The 19551-nt window shown below is 36.3% G+C and overlaps 1 protein-coding gene across 12 annotated transcripts in view; it reads left to right on the forward strand.

Annotated features, from left to right (window-relative positions):
* The first annotated feature begins 4615 nt into the window (after window positions 1-4615).
* B3GALT1 (beta-1,3-galactosyltransferase 1) overlaps window positions 4616-19551 on the forward strand; it is a 644122-nt gene continuing 629186 nt past the window's right edge. For 10 of the 12 annotated variants that reach the window (XM_079131879.1, XM_079131893.1, XM_079131876.1 and 7 more), the window contains exon 1: window positions 4616-4747. The gene's annotated coding sequence lies outside the window, so the exon portion shown is untranslated. Of the gene's footprint in view, window positions 4753-19551 lie in introns of all 12 variants that reach the window. The other 2 variants (XM_079131885.1, XM_079131895.1) reach the window with 2 other exon arrangements.

Consider the following 19551-nt stretch of genomic DNA (forward strand, 5'->3'; position numbering starts at 1 on the left):
AAAGAATGGCTGCACAAATAATTTGAAAACTTTTCTCTTTCTCATACTCCTTCTCCTCTCTTACTTCCCCTGTAACACACACAAACACACTTGTATGCACAGCCTCCTTTCACTGTCCCACTTCATGTTGGACCAGTGTAATGAGCAGGTGCTTTTAGCAATCAAGGTTAAAAGGAAAAAAGCAAGTTTGAATTCTTTTAGTTAAACAAATAACCTAATTCTTAATTATAAAAATAGAAAATGGAATCTAATAAGGCAAAGAAGTATCTTTGTTGCAATATTGGTAATGGTGTGATTTCTATAACATTATAAACAAACACTTATTGAAATATTACATTAACGATATCAGCAGTAAAGACTGCCAGGAATGACAGACTTTAGGTCAAAGTTCTTGTACAGTATACGTTCTACTGCATAAATCATTAGTCCACCTCTGTTTCAAAACATTGAACTTAAAATAACCTCACTTTTTTCTGATATGAAATTAAATCCCCCTTGAATTAGCCTTTCTTCATTCTATGTGGATCAAACGCTTTTTGCCCTAATCTCTCTACCACAATTCTCCTTTCAAAAGAGACCAAAGGTCTTCTCACCAGTCTCATGAGCTCTTGTCAATACTTACAGTCAATATAGTTAATTAAGTTAATATTGTTAAGTTAATATTGTTCACCTTCCAGAGCTTCAACAATCTTATTTCCCTTTTTTTATATTTTGCAATACAAAATTACTTTTCATTAGATTTCAGATTAATCCCTCCCCCCTCCACACAAAAATTAACACTATCCCTGCTTTCTCCCAAATATAAATGGTCTCCCAGGCCTGTTCTCTGCTCCATTTTGTCCTTGGATTCTTTTACGATAGCTTGGATTCTGTGATTTCTCTCTGTTGATGGTTCCCAAATCTCAAGTATGATGTGACAAGAGCTTTGAGAGAGAGGAGTCTGAACACCTGCCTTTTGGGAATCTTGTTTCCTGTAAAGTTTTGGTGAGCAACTTTTGTTAGTCATTAAGTGTGAATGTGTGTGCATATGTTCTAGTAATGAAGTACATTTTAAAGAACACTAGTTATGATGTAACCTGAAGAATTCAATTCTATCTGCTAGTTTCTGTTGTTTTCTTTTACTGATTTTGCTTTACTCTTTGCACACACACACACATACACACACACACACACAAACTTAAGTAGCAATCTTTTAATATAAGCACAAATAATACCCATTGTTACAGATGACTTTAGAGTTTTAAATATAAAGTTTTCTGTTTGGAGTTATTACATTATTTGGGCAAACAGATTTATTGAAGGTGTAACTGACACGAAATTTTTAAGTTTTTGCACTTCATTTAAAGTAAGATGCAAACCTTTAAACTTGCATATTTCAATCATATTAGAAGTGGCACAGGAAAGGAACTAAGAGCGTAAAATTCCTAGCTGGACAACATAAACGGATAAAGCATACCAGGTAGTAAATTTATCATAAAATTGGCAAAAGAACTACATTCATCTTTAGAAATAGGTATTATCTGCCCATAATGAACAGGGCTATTGAGAGAATTAAATTAATTCACAGTCAAGAGAAGGTAATATTATCATTAAATTCCAGTTCTCCACCTTTTTAGAAGGGCTTTGCTGCCAGAGCCCATTGTGGCTTACAGTTCCAATTATAAGTTAATCCTCACATCTGAGAAAGGCAGGTATAGGTTTGATTTTGTTTTTAATCTCTATTTTACAGATAAGGCATCCTGTGAAAGTTTAAATGACCGGCCTAAGATTACTCACTCAGACATAACCAGAAGTGGAATTTGGCTGGTTTCTCTCGCTTATTTACTTTTCTGTCCACTGGATGTAACTTTTGTCATAACTGACTCCAGAGAAGTAATACAGTTCCTATTCTTAATAAATATAGATTTTTCTTATCAGTTAATGTAAAATTATTTGACATTTTCATGATTAGTTATTATTGATAAAAACAGTGACCAAGCAAATTTCTTCTTCTACTAATAAGGGGAGTGAGTTCTGTCACTGCACAGGGAGGAAAAAGAGACATGTCTAAGTAGGAAACAAAAACAAAAAACATAAAACAGTTATTTAATTGAATACAATTGTTAATTTAATTAAGTTATATGGCTGTTAAACAGCCATATAATTAACTAACACTGGATTTTCTGTCCATTCCATGAAATTCATAACATGCATGATCACCTAGCATCAATATGTGAAATCTTTTCAGTTACTTCTAAAAATTTTTTCTTTGTTTTCATCTTCATTGACTTTTAAATATTTCAACATTTTCACTGTCAGTAAGTTGGGTGTTAACTGTACAGATTCGTTTTGCTCAGAGCTGCTCATAAATAGGGCCAGTGGTGTGAATATTAGCATTATACCTACATATCAGCTGTTGATTTTTATTAGGTTCTTTATTCTGTAAGTAGCGTTTATCTTAATCACTAAGGAATAAGGTTTGTAATAGTACTATCTATTTTCAGGGATAACTTGCAAAATATTAGATAACATGGAAAAGTATTATAAAATACTGGAAAATAACATATTGGGTAAAAATTATATAGATATTTGTGTATGGACATCTCTGCAAGTTTCTTCCAACTCTAAAATCAAGATTAGCTTTTCTTTGAAGATTGTATCAAATTTATCTTTTATCAGGGATATTTCTAGATTGTCATTGCATTTTAATTAATGTAATTAGGTTTAAATTTTTAGATTTGTACATTTTACAAACTTCTACAGCTTCCCCTTTGAAGTTTGAATAAAGCACACATTTGTCTTTCTCTCCCAGACTTAAACTTCATTTCTTTATTGATTTCCTCATAGGGTCATTGAGGGTGTTGATTTTATTTCAAGTTACACAATATTAGCAAGAACTACATAAGTAATTTTGAAAAACTCAACAAACAACAGTAAAACCTTCTTCACTTTAAAAATTCAAAGAGATGTGGTCCACATCTCTATTTTTAGCGTTTAAAAATGAACTTATTATCTGTATAGTAGAGCCAATTTTTTTAGAAGAGTAGGTCAGGTTCCTAAGTTAGATTCAGTCTGACTGAAAGAGTGAAAAGCACAAGAAAACTGGGAAGAACAATGAAGATATGCATGTATTTCCTATTCTATGAAAAAATGGCAATATACAAGTATATACCACAATAACATTTTTTTTTCCTACTGCTAATAAAATTTATTCAGCGGTTTGTTTTGGAAATCACAGTATACATGAGGGTTCTTTGTGTTTAAAGGAAGCTAAGTGAAAAAGAGGTGATTATTACAAAAAGATCACTTAAAATATAATTGGTAATAGCTGCAGCGCATAGCTAAAACATAGTAAATTCCAAGTACTTGTCAGACTACTACGTAGCTGATTTATATACTTGATTGTTGACCCTCAGGACAACCTGGTAAGGTGGATATGACTCTTCTCTTCAGATAGTGAGGTCTCTTGGGGAAGACCCCTTGCCTATTAACACCTTCAGAGGAACTGGATTTTTATTTATTTTTTTCCCCTAGAATGTGGTGCATAGACTTACTGGAACTTTGGACCATTCACACGTATTTGCACTGAAGGGACTTAAAATGATCCACAAGGAAAAATCATTACCGTTTTGAGGAGAGTGGCATGGGAGAAGAGTTTGTCACTTTATCTTTTCTTGCTAAATAACATCACTTTGCTGCTGTTGAGTCAAAGATACACACTAAAAACAAAATAAAAGCCAAAAATAAATAAATAAAACCTCTTATTTATTAATTTATTTTTGTTTGGTTGGAGGGGGGTGCAGTTGGCGGAAGTTTATTTGGAGCGAAGATGAGGAAGGTCCGCTGCTCTACCTACAACTTTTAAGAACATTGCTGCCTTGGGTTTCTTTCAAAGCTCGGGCACACTTCTGGGCTTATTACTAGGAGGAAGGTTGAGAAGTACCACTCTTTTCAGCTGCCGAAGGGAGGACGGGGGCGCTGTCTAGTGACTGCGCGATTCCTTCAAGGAGGCGACCACCCCCTGGGATTCGCTCTCCAAGAGTGCCTTTGGTGCTTGAGTCCCACGACCGCCACATGGCGATGCCAAAGCTCTGAACCTCCGGGCCGAGGCTCTGGGGACAGTGTCACCCCGGGACGCCCTTTCCTGCCACAGGACGCGCGCTGCTGGATGTCAGAAAGCGCCCCAGGCCCAGCTCGGTGGACAGGGCTTTCTTACCGCACCTAAGGATCTGGTGCCAAAAGCCCCTCACAACGCCCCTCTCCCGCTCCTCCCCCATTCCAAGCCCCAGCAGCACAACGCCGCCACTCCCGGAAACAAGCCTGCTGAGCAAAGGCGGAGGAAAACCTTGGGCCTTCCGCTCTGATTGGTCTCCCCTAGCCGCGCGGGGCGAGGCTGCGATTGGCTGCCGGGCGTTGTCAGTCGCCGAGGCCAGAGCCATCGCCGGGGAAGCGCAGCCGGGCTCGGGTGCTCCGGCTGCCGCCGCGGCTGCACGACTGGTGCAGCTGAGCGAGCTCGCGCGGGCTCTTCCACCGCCGCCTCCGCTGCTGCCCACCCCGCCGCGCCGCCGTCGCTGCCGGTCTTGCAGGAGGCCACCGGGGAGGGGCGGCCGAGAGAGCTGAGCACGAGGAGGCGGAGGCGGCGGAGAAGTGATGCTGGCGCCGGGGATCCGGGCAAAGGCAGCGGAGCAGCAGCATCTTCGGGACCCTGGCTGCAGCGTCCCTGTGGCCCGTGGGCCAGTCCAGCCGCCAAAGACCACGCGCCGGGCGGGTAAGGTGCGGCCCCCAGGACCGCTTCTGTGATCTTTGAGGGTTATGAGGCTCTCAGTGGCCGGGGCATCATACAAGGGTGTTTGGGACCCGGACAGCGAGTCCCGACGCCAGGCAAGGCTGATGCCGGTGCTCTTGCGGCTCCAGCTTGTGTGTTCTCCGTTCCGCGTTGACAGACTTTGACAGCGCGTGGCTGGCATTGTGTGTGAGTGTATGTATGTGTATGTGTGTATGCGCGCGCACGCACGCGGTTCGGGGCACTTTGCAGGGAGAGCGATGGGTCCCCTTTCTTGGACCAATGTCCTTCAGGGATCCAGGCTGGGGTGGAGTGAATAGGATGCTCTTGGCTCAGCAGGAGAGATAATTCACAGAGCCCACAGAAAAGTCTGCCGTGGCTCGTAAAAAGCCGGGCAAATTGAACTTTATTGCCTTAATGAAAATGAGCTGTGGATCTAGCGCGCCAGGGAAGAGGCGCGTTCACTGAGGCTCCCCAAAGTCCCACTTTGCGCCGGGGACTTGGGAGGAGAAAAGGAAAGTAACGGTTGGTTCGTCTCGCTGAAGAAAAGGAGGAAAGAGAAATCGGGGCGGGGGGCAGTGTAGACTTGGGGAGTGGCGACTTTTAGGTGTCTGAAGCTCCTTGTAGGATGCTCACTACACTTTCTGGAGTGCAGATTTGAAAGTGGAAAGAATTCAGCTCTGAGGGACTGGCAGAGGCTCCTCCCGCCCGGTGGCGCCGTAGGGTGCAGGTGTCCGAGACCCGACAAGTCAGCAGAGGCGGAGTGGGGCTCTGGTGCGCGATAACCAGGTGTCCAGGTGAACCCACTGCCTCCCCAGGCCGCCTTAACCCGAGTGCCCTCCGGTGTTGGGACCAGCCCGAAGTGCTTCTGCAGCTGTCAAATGCCAGGTGGGAGGCTCCGCCCTCCAAGAAAGTTCAAACCCGCAACCCAGACCTTGAGCACGTTAACCACCAAAGGTAACCTGGTTTATGTACCTAGCTTCCTCCAGAGATATTTTGCTTTTATTTCCCATCACATTATTTTATCTTATAAAGCCACTAGGAATTCCATGTACGCTGCAACCCTTTCCGCAGAAGGCGACGTTTATGCGCTGCTCCTAACGAATCATGCTGTAGGGCTAAGTCCAGATCTCGGTGGCTTAGTGCAGTGGTTTCTCCATCCCTGTTCAGGACGTACAAACTTAGTCTTGGCGATTATTTCCTATGTGACCCTTTTGTCTCCGTAGAAATCTTTGCTAGAAAAACTTTTTGCGGTATCTTGGTACTAAGAAGCTGACCCCTTCCTGGCTCAGATGGGAAGCTTAGGTCTTTCACAGAGGCGATGGGGGTTTCAGGAAGGAATGGAGGTGGAGAGGGCAGCTCCCTCCCTGGCAGCTCTTGTAAAACGAAAATCGGCCAGATTCTGAACTGGGAACTATACTTTACCTACGTCGCTTCATAATTTCTTTCACTGGAGGAAACATTTGTTCAAAAACCAAAACAAATCTCGACACAAAAAGACCCAAATCTAAACCGTAGGAACCACTTTGGCTAGGATCATTTTTTATTTGAGAAAACAGAGAAAATGAAAGTAAGGCACCTAATAGAAATACTGTAGAAAGTCAGGAGGGAGCTGTCCAAAACGTCAGGCTGTTTTGATGTTTTTTGTTTGTTTGTTTAATTGCAAAGAGTCTGTTTCCCCCAATTTAGTAACTAAGTTATTCTAAAGCAGATAAATAACTTACAGTAAACTAGCAGTGATGTTTGTTTGGTGTCTGAAAACTGTTGAGTGTTCTTTTCTTCTTTTTACTCACTTATTTGATGAGCTGTAAATGTAATTTTTGTATGATCTTAGTTAACCGCATATTGCATTTAGGTTAGTAGAAAATAGGTGCTAAATATTTCTTCTTAGAATTTATCATATCTGGCTAAAAAGTCTGTTTTTCTGATATAATTAAAGTATAGAGGTTGTTAGGTTTCAATACAACATTGATCTCCCTTCACATGATACTGCTATTGTAGCAATTGAAACATTTGTTCAGGACATTGTTAAGGTTATTAAGCACATTAAGCTGTTGGTTTTGGTTTTGTGTTTCATTTATGCAGTCCTGTGGGCTGGTAAAAACTGTATCCCCTCATGGGTTTTTATGATGGAAATTGGATTAAAATGTGCTATATGTTATTAATAAATAATTTGTAGATAAGCTTAAATTAAAACTAAGTTACCAATAACAGCCAATACTAAAAATGTTGCTTCTAAAGAAAATTGTAACTAATTGACTAAGGAAGTGCTTTTCACTTTGATATCAGGGAACATCTTATAAATCTACTACATTATGTATTGGGGTAAACCACATATCTTAAAAGGAAATGGGTCTTTGTACTCATTTTAAGGTGGTCTTTTTTTAAGGAGGGACTTTGAGAAATAATTTTGCAGATAATTAAATGTATTTTTCATATATAATGAAGTATAGATAAATGTGTCAATTGGCCTAAATATTGGGATCAAACAGGGGGTATGTCTAAGTGTAAGCAGAAATAATTCAGGGTGTGAGGGTCAGGGTGGGGCACAGGTTTATGGGTGGTAATGTGTAGTGCTAGTTACTTAGTTTATACAAGCAATTAAAGTTCTGCTGGTTCTGCTAATGCACTTCAATTTTGACTTGTTTTGCTGCAGGGTAGCCCATCAACTTAGAGTGCCATATATTCTGGATGGATTTTAGTAACTCAAGTAAATGTCAACTTGTCAAAGCTCTAGGCCCCGAAATTCACTTTTTGACCTATACCAAATTTTAATTTCAGCACTTACTGATCAACTTTTCTAAAAAGATCATACTTCATATAAAAGGCAATGCAATAGATAACATTATCTTTGGAAATAGTACTTGTCAAATTAGAGTTCGTATGTGGATAATTAAGATGATGAGGTTTGTTTTTCTTTTATAGCAATTTGTTTTTATTCATGTTGAAGTCATTCTTTTTCTAAAAGGAACAATTTTAAGGGAATTACAGCCCTCACCCAGTATTAAATCAGAAATTCATTCTCAATATCTCCCTATCTCTTCTGTCTGCCTGCTTACCTGTGTCTGTCCGCCTCTCTCTCTCTCTCTCTCTCTCTCTCTCTCTCTCTCTCTCTCTCTCTCTCTCACACACACACATACATACAAGCACAGAGGCACAGAATATAACCAGAAATGAATTCCAAAGCCCACTCTGAATGGTGAGTGTCCATAATAGGGGAATATTTCATTGTCCTTAGTAATCAATTAATTAATTATGATACTGGTTTATTCAATTAAAATACAATAATTTGTACTGTGTTCCTATTCTGTGTAGGCCTCTGTTCTAGTTGCTTATTATATATCACAGAATAACTCTGAAAAAGAACCCTGCCCTCATGAGATTTATGTTCTATTGAAGATAAAATAGATAATAAAAATGGAATTATAACGAATATAAAATAATTATCTCCTATCAATAATCTATTTCTAAACCTTCTATTCCATGGCTCAATCTCTTTGCATTTCATTTTCTCTCCAGCTAATGTATATATGGCTACACAAATATGCTCAAATTAATGTAAGCACTCAAAAGTAATCACAATGATAATCCAAAGCATGTTGCTCCTGAACCTCTGCAGGAGGACACAAAAACACTGCATTTGATATGAGGGTTACAGGCAAAAGGGAGGGATTCCAAGATGATTAAACAATGAAAGAAAATGTATCTGTCCTTTAAAATATCTTCAAAATCAAACCAAAATTTTGTTCAGAGAAACTAGGGTGAAAATGTTTATCCTTTAACATATCCATTTCAAATAAACAACATATTAAAAGGCATTTATGATTATGACTATCCAAAGTCAAGTCTATGTAACCTCATCCAAAGGAGATAAGTGAGTTGGTATTGATAAGGATGAATTCAAAAGCATAATTCAGGTGAGAAATATTTTCATTTTCTGCATTAAAAGCCTCACATTCATGTACCTCTGTAAAAATTGATCAAAAACCCTAGTGTTTCAGGTCAGAGTTTTTCTAAAATTTTTCCGACTAAGTTTGCCTTTAGTTAAATATTAATTTGAGGGAATAGAGATGTAGTTTAGTGGTAGATTGCAGGAGTCTATGGGTCAGATAGCCAGTATCACAAAAACAAAACAAAGCAAAAACCAAAAACAAACAAATCAATATGGTTATCCAGACAGTCCAATTATGAATAAAACTTGGTAAAATTTATCTAGGTTCTGTTCCCTTAGGTATAAAAGTTGGCAATTATGATTTCAATTTTTAAATTTTTCTTCCATTTCATTATTTTCTTTATCATCTTTAGCTTGCATATCAAAAGAATTATTACTGAGGTGCAGTCTTGCATGCCTGCTTATAATCCCAGCAACTATAAAGGCTGAGACAGGAGGAACACAAGTTTGAGGTCAGCCTTAGCAACTTAGAGAACTTGTCTCAAAAAAATTAAAAAGTACTGGGGACTTAGTTCAGTGGTAAAGCAACACTGGGTTCAATCCCCATTACAAAAGAAGAAGAAGAAGAAGAAAATTATTACTCCACCTCATATGAAGAATGAGAGCCTAGTTTGATTTTTAAAAACTAGTTTGTGAATAATATTTTCATATTAGAGGAAAGCTGAAATTATACTAACTAGAAGCTCTACTACATAATCATTTAATGCCAACCACTTCTTACATTCTAATGTGCTAGGATTATTAGTACAGGGCACACAATGCTGACTCATTTCTGAATGAATTTCTATCATCCTAGATAGGATTCAAGATTTCTGTGATACAATCCAGGTTTAGGAAATGAAGAAATCATTCTGAGATTGTCATCTCAATAATTCATTTCTCCAGAGTTGAGAATAAATAAATCACTCACTTAAACTTTTGCCATTTTTTTTCTTGATTTTTCTCTTTTCTGATCCCAGTGCAAAATTTTAGGAAAAGAATTAAAAAAAAATGACAACTAAAGTAAGCAAAAGTATACAAGGACAACCATGTTTGATTATGAAATTGACAAGAGCTAAACAGAATCTGATGTTCTGAGCTGGGAAGAATCAGGTCATTAGCCCAACTTCTATGCATAAGGAAGACTACTACTCTAGGAAGTTGAATCAGTTGCCGAAAGTTAGTTGAATGTGGAACAGGTCTAAAAACACTGTTTGTTACTGCTAAGTACATATGTTTACCCCCTGCCAGTTACTCATTACATGGATCTATATTTTGTAAAATAGTCATGTAAGGAGAAATGACTGCATCTATTTGTGCATGTACTATTTTAATATTTAACATAATGTTATACTGCATTAATATTATGTTGGAACAAAAGCCAAAGAAAGATAAATAGGGATGCATTTAGAAATGCTAAGATTTATATGACTGGGGTAACTTTGCAAGTAAAACACTTGTATTTAATTCCTTTCTTATGTCTATAGAATATAGACATATATACTCCATAGAGGTATATCTATATATTCTATAGAATCTAGTTTATAGACTAAAATCTTTAAACCAGAATTTTCTAATTCCTAAGGTATACAGAATTAATTCAAAGAGAATGATAATGAGCTTCAGGGACTCCAGAAATTCCCAAATTATTTACAAGCTTTAATAGTTCTTGAATGCTCTAGAATAAGGAAATATGGTTAAGAAAAGTTTAAAAGTTACTGCTCTAAGTTGGTTCTATAAAACAACACAAACATACAGACACACACACACACACACACACACACACACACACAGAGAGAACAAGAATCATCAGAATAGAGAGGGAAAACCTATATAGATGATTAAAAGATTTTAAAGAACTTGAGCCTTTCTTTTGGTAGTCAAAGAAAAGAAAAACTATTGCTACATTCCATCAGAAGACTCCTCCTGCATAGATATGAAGAGGCAAATCATTGTCATAAAATGTAAATTTTTAACTGAAGAGATGTTTTAAAAATGATGTACTGCACTTAGTTCTGAGTAATTAGCATTTTGTTTATTCTTCAGCTATGGAGTGCTTTTATAACATCAGGGCTATACCAGTTCTTCACTGAACAAGACATGCAGGCAACTTTTTCCAGGGTTCTAGCACTCAGTTGCCAGAGGCAGTTTCTTTGTATACAATTAATTATAAATTTAGTTGCTACTAGACTTGAAAAAATTACGTTAAATGTATACAAGTTGCCATGGCTTTGTGAATAGGCTTCCTGGATTCTGCATGTATCCATGCCAGTAGTAGTCTAGAGATTAAGCATCACAGCGTATCACTGCTTTAGGTTCATGTCTGTGAAATACCGGTAGCATCGCTGATTGATTGACTTCCAATTTTTGAGGAGTTAGATGAATCAAATATAAATAATATGTTATTTCCCCAAGTGAACACAGCTTACCTAATTATAGACAGGAGAGGTGCTATATTTAAAATAAGCAACAACTAACACACAATGGATGGTATAGATAAAATTATTTTAGTCATTATTTTGGCCTAATTTCCTTTATCAAAAAAAAAGACAATCCTCAGTTTCTAAAGTTGCTGACTAAAATACAAAATAGGCCAATCTTAAAATTGCTTTAAGTCAGCTAAAAATAGTCTTTCTTTGTTGGTTCCTTCCCTCTCTCCATATATATATGGAGATATAGCCACATACGCGCACACACACACACACACACACACACACACACACACACACATATATATAAACTTTACATTTTAAATGTTACAATTATTTCAATGCTGCCTAAAATACTCTTCTAATTTTATCATAGCCAAGATATTAAAACTCAAAATTTTACTCAGGGACATTTACAATAAATGTCAATAAGTGGAGAAATTTACAAAATAAAAATACCAAATATGTATATAAATGTCATTTTATTTTTCAGAACTGGGACTGAGCCCAAGGCCTGGTGTGTGTGAGGTGCTCTACCGCTGAGCTGCGTCCCAGCCCAAGTATATAAATGCTTTTGCTCAGAACAGACATTACTTTAATAGCCAATAAAAATCTATACTAAAACAAACAAAAGAATAGGTAGAAAAATAATTGTGGGTTGGGGCTTTCAGACAGGCCGATAAACTTAATTTAGGAAAAAAGAGAATTAATAGTAATTCTTTTTTTCCACATTAAATAAATATATATCAAGTGAAATTTGACTAGTTTCCTAGTTGGGTAATTTTTCAGGAGTAATTTTGGAGTTTGCTTTTCAAATCTATCTCAAATTAAAATGTATTTTCATTTTGTGGATGGAAAGAATTATTTTTGCAAAATAATAAAAATAATTACACATGTTTTATCATTACCCTGGGTCTTTCCGAGTTGCTTAGGGCCTCACTGAGTTGCTTAGGGACTCGCTAAGTTGCTGAGGCTGGCTCTGAACTCACCATCCTTCTGCTTCAGCCTCCCTTGCCACTGGAATTACAGGCATGCACCGTCACTCCCAGTACCTATTATATCTTAAGAGCATAAGCTATAGTCTAGGTCTGTTCTCTATGAAGTGCAATTAAAGATTCCATTAAATTTGATTATAATAAGACTGAAAACCATGTTTTTATATAGGTCAAAAAATAAAAATAGATTTTGAGTATGTTAAGATTTTGAATATTCTTTACTCTTAGTTCAAACCTACAGATCATAAATTATAACTTCTAAAGAACAACAAAGGGGTCTGGATATAGGGATGAGTGGAATTATTTGAGGAGCACGAGTGTGTTGTTCTTGTAATTTAATTTTTATGTTGCTCATGTGAGTTTATTTACAGCCTAAATGTCTATAGAAAATCGACATATGAAATATTTTACTATTGTCACAGGTATATAGTTAATAATAGCACCTAATTTAAAATTTGTTCTTAAGTTAAAGTCAGATTTATATGGGCCAGTTGTCTGTGTGACCATGTAATTAACACTCAACAATTTTTGCTGTGTCTTTAGCTGTTTATCATGATTCTCATGTAATGTACTTTTGAGCAACAATTTACTTATGTAGATTGACCCAACTCTGCACAGGATAATTTTGATGATCTCATGAACTGTTCTTGAGTAAATAATGAAATTATTGGAAATGAATAGAACAAGAAAAAGGAAATTGGTTGATCACTGGTTCATTGTTACAGTCATTGTCTTCCTGTAATTCATTGGAACGTGCAATCCAACAGCTAATTCTATTTTAATGTATAAGGTAGGGCAAATTGTGTTGTTAACGTTTTCCTTTGTTAAATTGATTGATTTAATTTTTAATAGGTAATACAAACATGGTACCAAAAATACACAGCAAAATTTCTTTTTCCTTTATCCCTCTACCATATACCCAGTATCATCCCCTCAAATAGGCAACCACTGCTATAATTTCTTGGTATTTTTCTTGATTCATTTTATGTGTCAGTCTGATTTGACTAAGGGTGTGAGGTATCTCCAGAAGAGATTAACATTTGAATTGATAGACTGAGTAAAGAAGACCACCCAGACCATCCAGTGGGTGAGCTCACTGGGATCCCTTGAGAGCTGGAGCAGAACAAAAATGTAGGAAAGGGGAAATTCACTCTGCTTGAGCTGAGACAGTCCGTTTTCTCTGATGCTTGGACATAAGCTTTCCTGGATTTGAGGCTTTGGAACTCAGGAACTTCAAGCATTGTCCTCTCTCTTTTTCAATTCTCAGGACTTTGGGCCCTCAGTGAGTTATATAATTGACTTTTTTTTGTAGTTTTCTAGGTTGTGAGTTGCAGATCATGGGACTTTTCATGCCTCAATAACTGCATAAGCTTAACCTGTAATGAATCTCATATATGTGTGTGTGTGTGTGTGTGTGTGTGTGTGTGTGTGTGTGTGTGTGTGTGTATACAGAGTTCATCACTATCTCAGGCAATGCAGGGTTAATTCTCTCAGATACCTCTGGTGTTGAAATACCGTTGGGAAAGAAGACGCCTCAGACTTTAGAAACTCAGTATTACAGTTTCTTCAGGGTCTTCCTACACTTACTCATCCCAAATTACAACTCCATCCTTTTCCCAATCAATAACCTCACTCTATCAGCAGACATCAGGCAAGTTTAGAAATTCAAATTGTATTGTAGCTCAGCCAATCCCAAGATGAAGTTCTGTGTTTGATTTTCAGCAATTTCAACTCTGCAGTCACAGGAAATAAGTTTTACTTTAGGGCATACCTAAAAGCTCTTAGGTATGGGGTTTGATCCAGAATTCGAATCTAGAAGCTCATTCTTTTCTTTCACTAATTCACCCAGAAACATCTTAAGACTAACCAACCAACATCATTATATTCCTTAGTTTTATAAGAATTGTGTGGAAGTATCATATACAGAGCCATTTAGCTCCTTGCTTTCTATAAGTGATTAATTAGGAGTATCTAATACAAATATTTGATATTATCTCTCTTGCCTTTCATGCCATAAACATCAGTACTCTCTTTACTTCTTGAAATAGTGAATATCATTTTAAAATCAAATCAGATTTTAGAACCAATTCTAAAAATCTAAGAACCAATTTAGATAACTCATCCTTAAAATTCTGTTCCTCTAGATCTACTCTTAGTAACCAAATCTGTATAAGTAAGGGATATTTATAAAAGATAGATATAGGTATAGATATTATTTTGAGAGTTGGCTTATATGAATATGGAGGCTGATGATCTTCCATCTGCAATCTGGACAACCAGGAAAACTAGTGGTGTAATCCAGATTTGAGTCGAAGGTCTGAGAGTCAGTGGCATAAGTCTAGGTCTGAGTCTAACTCAAGAGGAAAACAAATTCACCCTTTCTACATCTTTATTTTCTATTCTGGCCCTCTAAGAATTGGATAGTGCTATTGACACTGGTAAAGGTTATCTTTACTCATTATACTAATTAAATGCAATCTCTTACAGAGTTACCTCAAAAACACACTGAGTAGTAAGTAATATTTTACCAGCTATTTGGACATCCTTCAGCTCAGTCAGAAGTTGACACAGGAAATTAAGCATTACAGTATCTTTCCAGAGATTGTCTTTTCACATACCAAACACTAATTTTTTCCTTTCCCCCCAATTTTTCATACAAATGGCAACATATATGTATACTTTGCTTCTTGCTTTTAAAACTCAACAACCTAGGAGAAATATCCACATTTATAAAGAGCTTACTCATTTATTTTTACAACTCTATAATATAACATTTGTTAAAATACCAAAATTTATTTATTAGGTGTTCTTGATGAACAATTGTATTTTTTAAACATAGTCTTCTCTCTCAGAAGAACAAATTCAAATTGTGTAATGACTAATCTTGTATGAAAATCTGTAGGACCTAGCAAAGGAATTGCTCATTTAAAATGTATATGTGCTTCTTTACATGGAAATGTACATTTGTTCATTTTCACATTTGCTTATCTTGTCTTCTTTAACTTCAGTTGCATGATTAATAGTGTGAATAGGGGCTGGAGAGATAGCTCAGTTGGTAGAGTGCTTGCCTCCCAAGCACAATGCCCTGAGTTCAATCCCCAGCACTGCAGGAAAAAAAAAAAAAAAAAAAAAAAGGTGTTCTGGTCGGGTTCTTTAGTCACAGTAGTAAATAGTGTGAATAGGACCAAAAACCTGGTTTGATGGCATTTCCCTAGAAACCCCTGCCCAAGACAGCATTGATCTATGAATGAATATTCCTTCTGTGTATGTAATTTATTATGAAATAAAATCATGTGGTGATCTTCCAGCATCTATTTAACCATCTTGACTACAAATGTAGCCACTTGAATAGAAAGCTGTTGTCAAATAGTATTTTTTTTAAATTTTGAATATTCTCTTTTCCCATTCTGTGATTTACTAGTTTGAAAGATGTGAGTGCTAGTTATACACCTACTAAAAATGATAATATTAAAAATAATCATGTCCCATGTTGGCAAGGATATATGAATCTGGTGCTATCAGACACTGTTCATTGCAATTAAAATTGGCACAGCCCTTTTGGAAAGCAATTTGGCAGCATGGAGAGAAAAAAAAAAACCTATAAAAGTATTCGTACTGTCTGATCTATTAGTATCACTTCTGGGAATCTATCCTAAAGAAATAGTACAAAATGTAAAAAAGGTCATATGTTTGAAGATGTTGATGGATATATTATGTATAATAAAATATCAGAAGTAACTCAAATGGCCAACAATACACTTATGCACATACATTTGAGGATTATATACAATCATTGCAAGTAAATATGAGAATTAAAATAAGTAAAAAACGTAAGCTATAATGTTTCTTAGGGGAAATGTGGTAGAAAAGTATGCAAGTTTTATAACTAGGTAAAACACATAAAAACTATGATAATGTTCTCTGAAATGGTAGGAAAACAGATTATTTCTTCCTTATCTGTCTAGTTCCTGTCTTCTATATTTTATGACTTTTTGAATTTTGAAAATGGAAACAAAACCCACACTTGATTTTCCCTTTGGTCCTTAATGCTTTTGTACTGAATATTGGTATCAGCTCTTGGTAGTTCCAACTTCTTTGCCACTATTTAATAGCATGAGGTTTTTCATCTTATCTTTTTTTGTACAGGCAAGTTCATTCCAGAATTTGCAACCTAACCAAGTTTTTCAGAAGTGTTCTCTCACCTCTTTCTGTATATCAAAGGACATCTTAATCATGAACTTCCTGTTAATCACATTCCTCATGATATCCATTTTTTTTAGAAGAACAAACTCAAATATTTCCAACATTCTTGAGTTTACGTCCTACCCGCTTCTCAAATTACTCTAGCGTTCTTCCCTTGTGTTCTAAGCTCTTATCATGCTGAGTTTTCATTTCCTCAAAAACAGAATCTCATGATTTTTTTTTAATGTTTTAAAGAGATATCCTATCTCTTATAAGTGGTAATCTCTTATTAAAAAAAACTAGTTGGAAAAAAAGACAACTATGATGAATTAAAAAAAAAAAAAGTTTACCCAATTACCCAATTTGACTGTCTTCCAATTATTTAGTTCTACATATTACATTAATTTAAACTTGGGGAAATTAATAAAGTAGAAAAATACCATGTATACAAATATACCTATCTGGTAGAACAGATACTTAGTAGATAAGATTACCTGTGGTAGTGGTAATAATAGGGGAGACAGACTTAAGTGGTGGGGACATTGAGTTAAGGGAATAATTCTATAAACTGTGCCCACTGTGCTGATCCCCGCATGCTTCCTTTTAAAAAACAATTTGCCTGAAGCTCTGCCTGGCTTAAATCAATAGGATAAGTTACATTCCCCAGCAAACAAGCTATAATCTGCAGAAGTGCAGGCCTTATAAGAACAGTTACCCTTAAGGGAGTGATTTTTGTGATCCTTACCCAGACCAGATCTCAACACTCAGGTAGATAAAGATAAAGATAACTATAAAATCTGTAAGTACCAGTTCCAATTAGAACCCATGAGCATCAGCCAAAGTGACCTAGAGTTGTCCTGGACCTTAACCATGAGTAGTAGGGACTTGGAAGTTGAAGTAATGCTACTGTTAGTCAGAAGTTGAGGTCAACTTGGTAGGACTCTTAAAAATTCTCTGGGACCTCCAATAAAGCTGGAAGGCAGGAAGAGCAAGCCATCCATCTCCTTTCTGAGAGGACCCACTCTCTCCCTTAAGAGTGTTCCCTTTTCCTGTTCCTTCTGATAAATTTTGCTATTCTTTACTAAGTCTTGTGTCTTGTTTGGAGCCCTTTCAAGCAAGAAGACAAGAATCTGGGGCAGGGACCTCTGTATCTCCACCAGAGGGTCTCCTCTTTAACAGTATATGTAAAAAAAAGAAAGAAAGAAAGCAAATAATTAAAATATAATAAAGGTTTCCTTTTTATATATGAATTAGTTAACTTACAGGAAAATAGGGAGAAACGGTGTGAAATATGTATCTTTCCCCTCTTATTCTGGGAAATGAATGTGACATTATATCTTTTTATTGAAATGCATTTTATAGCATAGTCTATCTTGTTATCTTTTCCAGTTGATTATCACATTATCTTCAAAGTATTAAGTTCACAGTTAATTTCCAAGAGAATACAATGAGAATAAGAGTGTCATTTCTTATTTGAAGCACTATATTTTACAGTGTTATGTACTTATCTTTCCTGTCAAATGAATTAATTTTGAATTTCTCCATAATAAAGATGTTATTTTCCAAGTCAGAGCACTAACGAGTAAATGGGCTCATTTTGAAGTCATGTTGGGAGTTGGGGGTTGTGGTCCAAATACTTGCTTTTCCCATCCCTTTTCCATAGTTTACCAGGACTATCATCAGAGAACACATGCAATTTAGAAAATCCATTTTGCTTATGTGGTGCTAAACTTCTTTCTCTCTCTGATGTGCCCTCCAGGGACATCACTGCCAATATCATCTTCCCTTCTTCTTTTCTTATTCAAACTCAGAAATTTCATTGTTTGCTGTTCCAAATTCTGCATCAACACCAGTTGATAGTTAAAATAGTTATGAATCTCTTCATTAAAAATACTTTAAACAAGTCTGGTGTCATGTTGCATACCTGTAATCCCAGCCAGGAGGATTGCAATTTCAAAGCCAGCCTCAACAATTGAGTGAGGTGCTAAACAAAATTTTAAAAAAGGGGCTGGGAATGTGACTCAGCACCCCTTGGTTCAATTTCCACTACCCCTCTGTCTCACAGAAAAGACTTGTAACAGCTTTCCAAGTTATAGAAACATATTCATTTAAAATTCCATTTATAGTTCAGCATTCAGTCCATTATAAGGAGTAGGGATGATATAACAAAGTTTGATGAGGGATGAGGATGTGGCTCAGTGGTAGAGCATTTGCCCAGCATGTGCAAGGCCCTAGGATTAATACCTAGCACTACAAAAGAATTAAAAATGAAGTTCAAATGTCATTTTAGTAAATAGGAAAATAGTAAGAATAACAGTAATTTTTGGAGTGTCATGTATTAGATATAGAATTGCTAATCATTTTACAGGTGTTATATTATCAACATGTAGCAACACATGTAGAGGTGAATACTATTAATAACTACATTTTACAGGTATTGAAATGGAGAACAAGAAATAGGTTACATAACATTTCCAAAAATCCAATACCAGAACCCCAATCAAAAAGTGCACTGCTTTCATTTGTTTGCTTTTGGAATAGTGATTGATTTTCATTCTTTTCCACTCTGCTAAACAAACCTGATAAAGAAGGAGATATTTCAAATACAAACACATACTCCTCATGATCACATATGTGTATGATTAGATGTATGTATATCTATGTCTGTCACTGTAAAGCACAGACCCACAATATAACAATTAATGAGATTGCCTCATCTCCCTTAGGCATTGGCTGTAATTTCTGTTATTCATGTCTTCTTTCCTATGTTCATCTTCTGTCATATGCTATGCTATTCTATTATTTTACATTTCAATTTAAAATCATGGAAATAAAGTAACCGACATTTTAAAGTCAAATTGACAAACCTTCCAAAGAGATTCCTTCCATATCATCAGTTTAAAAATGAAATTGAGAGGTTTGGGTGCAAACCAAAGCTGTTTTGGATAAATGAGTGGTGAGGAGCTGAGTTCATTTCTACTAATAGATTGGCAGGGGGAGTGGCTCATTTTATGTTGATAATTTTTCCTCTTAATTATTTTTATGATGATAGATGTTTTCCATCTGTGTGAAATATTGAAAAATAACTAAAATTGTCTAAAGCCAGGATTTCAAAATTCAGAAACTCGGTGATTAACTTATTTGAACTGGAGACATACTAGAAACTTGTTCCTAGTTATTTTAAAATTGTATTCATTGTCATATTTTTATCTTCAACTTTACCAGTTACAAAACTAATTTAGCCAGTAATAT

The sequence above is a fragment of the Sciurus vulgaris genome (genome assembly GCF_902686455.1).
Source record: "Sciurus vulgaris genome assembly, chromosome: 3".
Classification (NCBI taxonomy): Eukaryota; Metazoa; Chordata; class Mammalia; order Rodentia; family Sciuridae; genus Sciurus; species Sciurus vulgaris.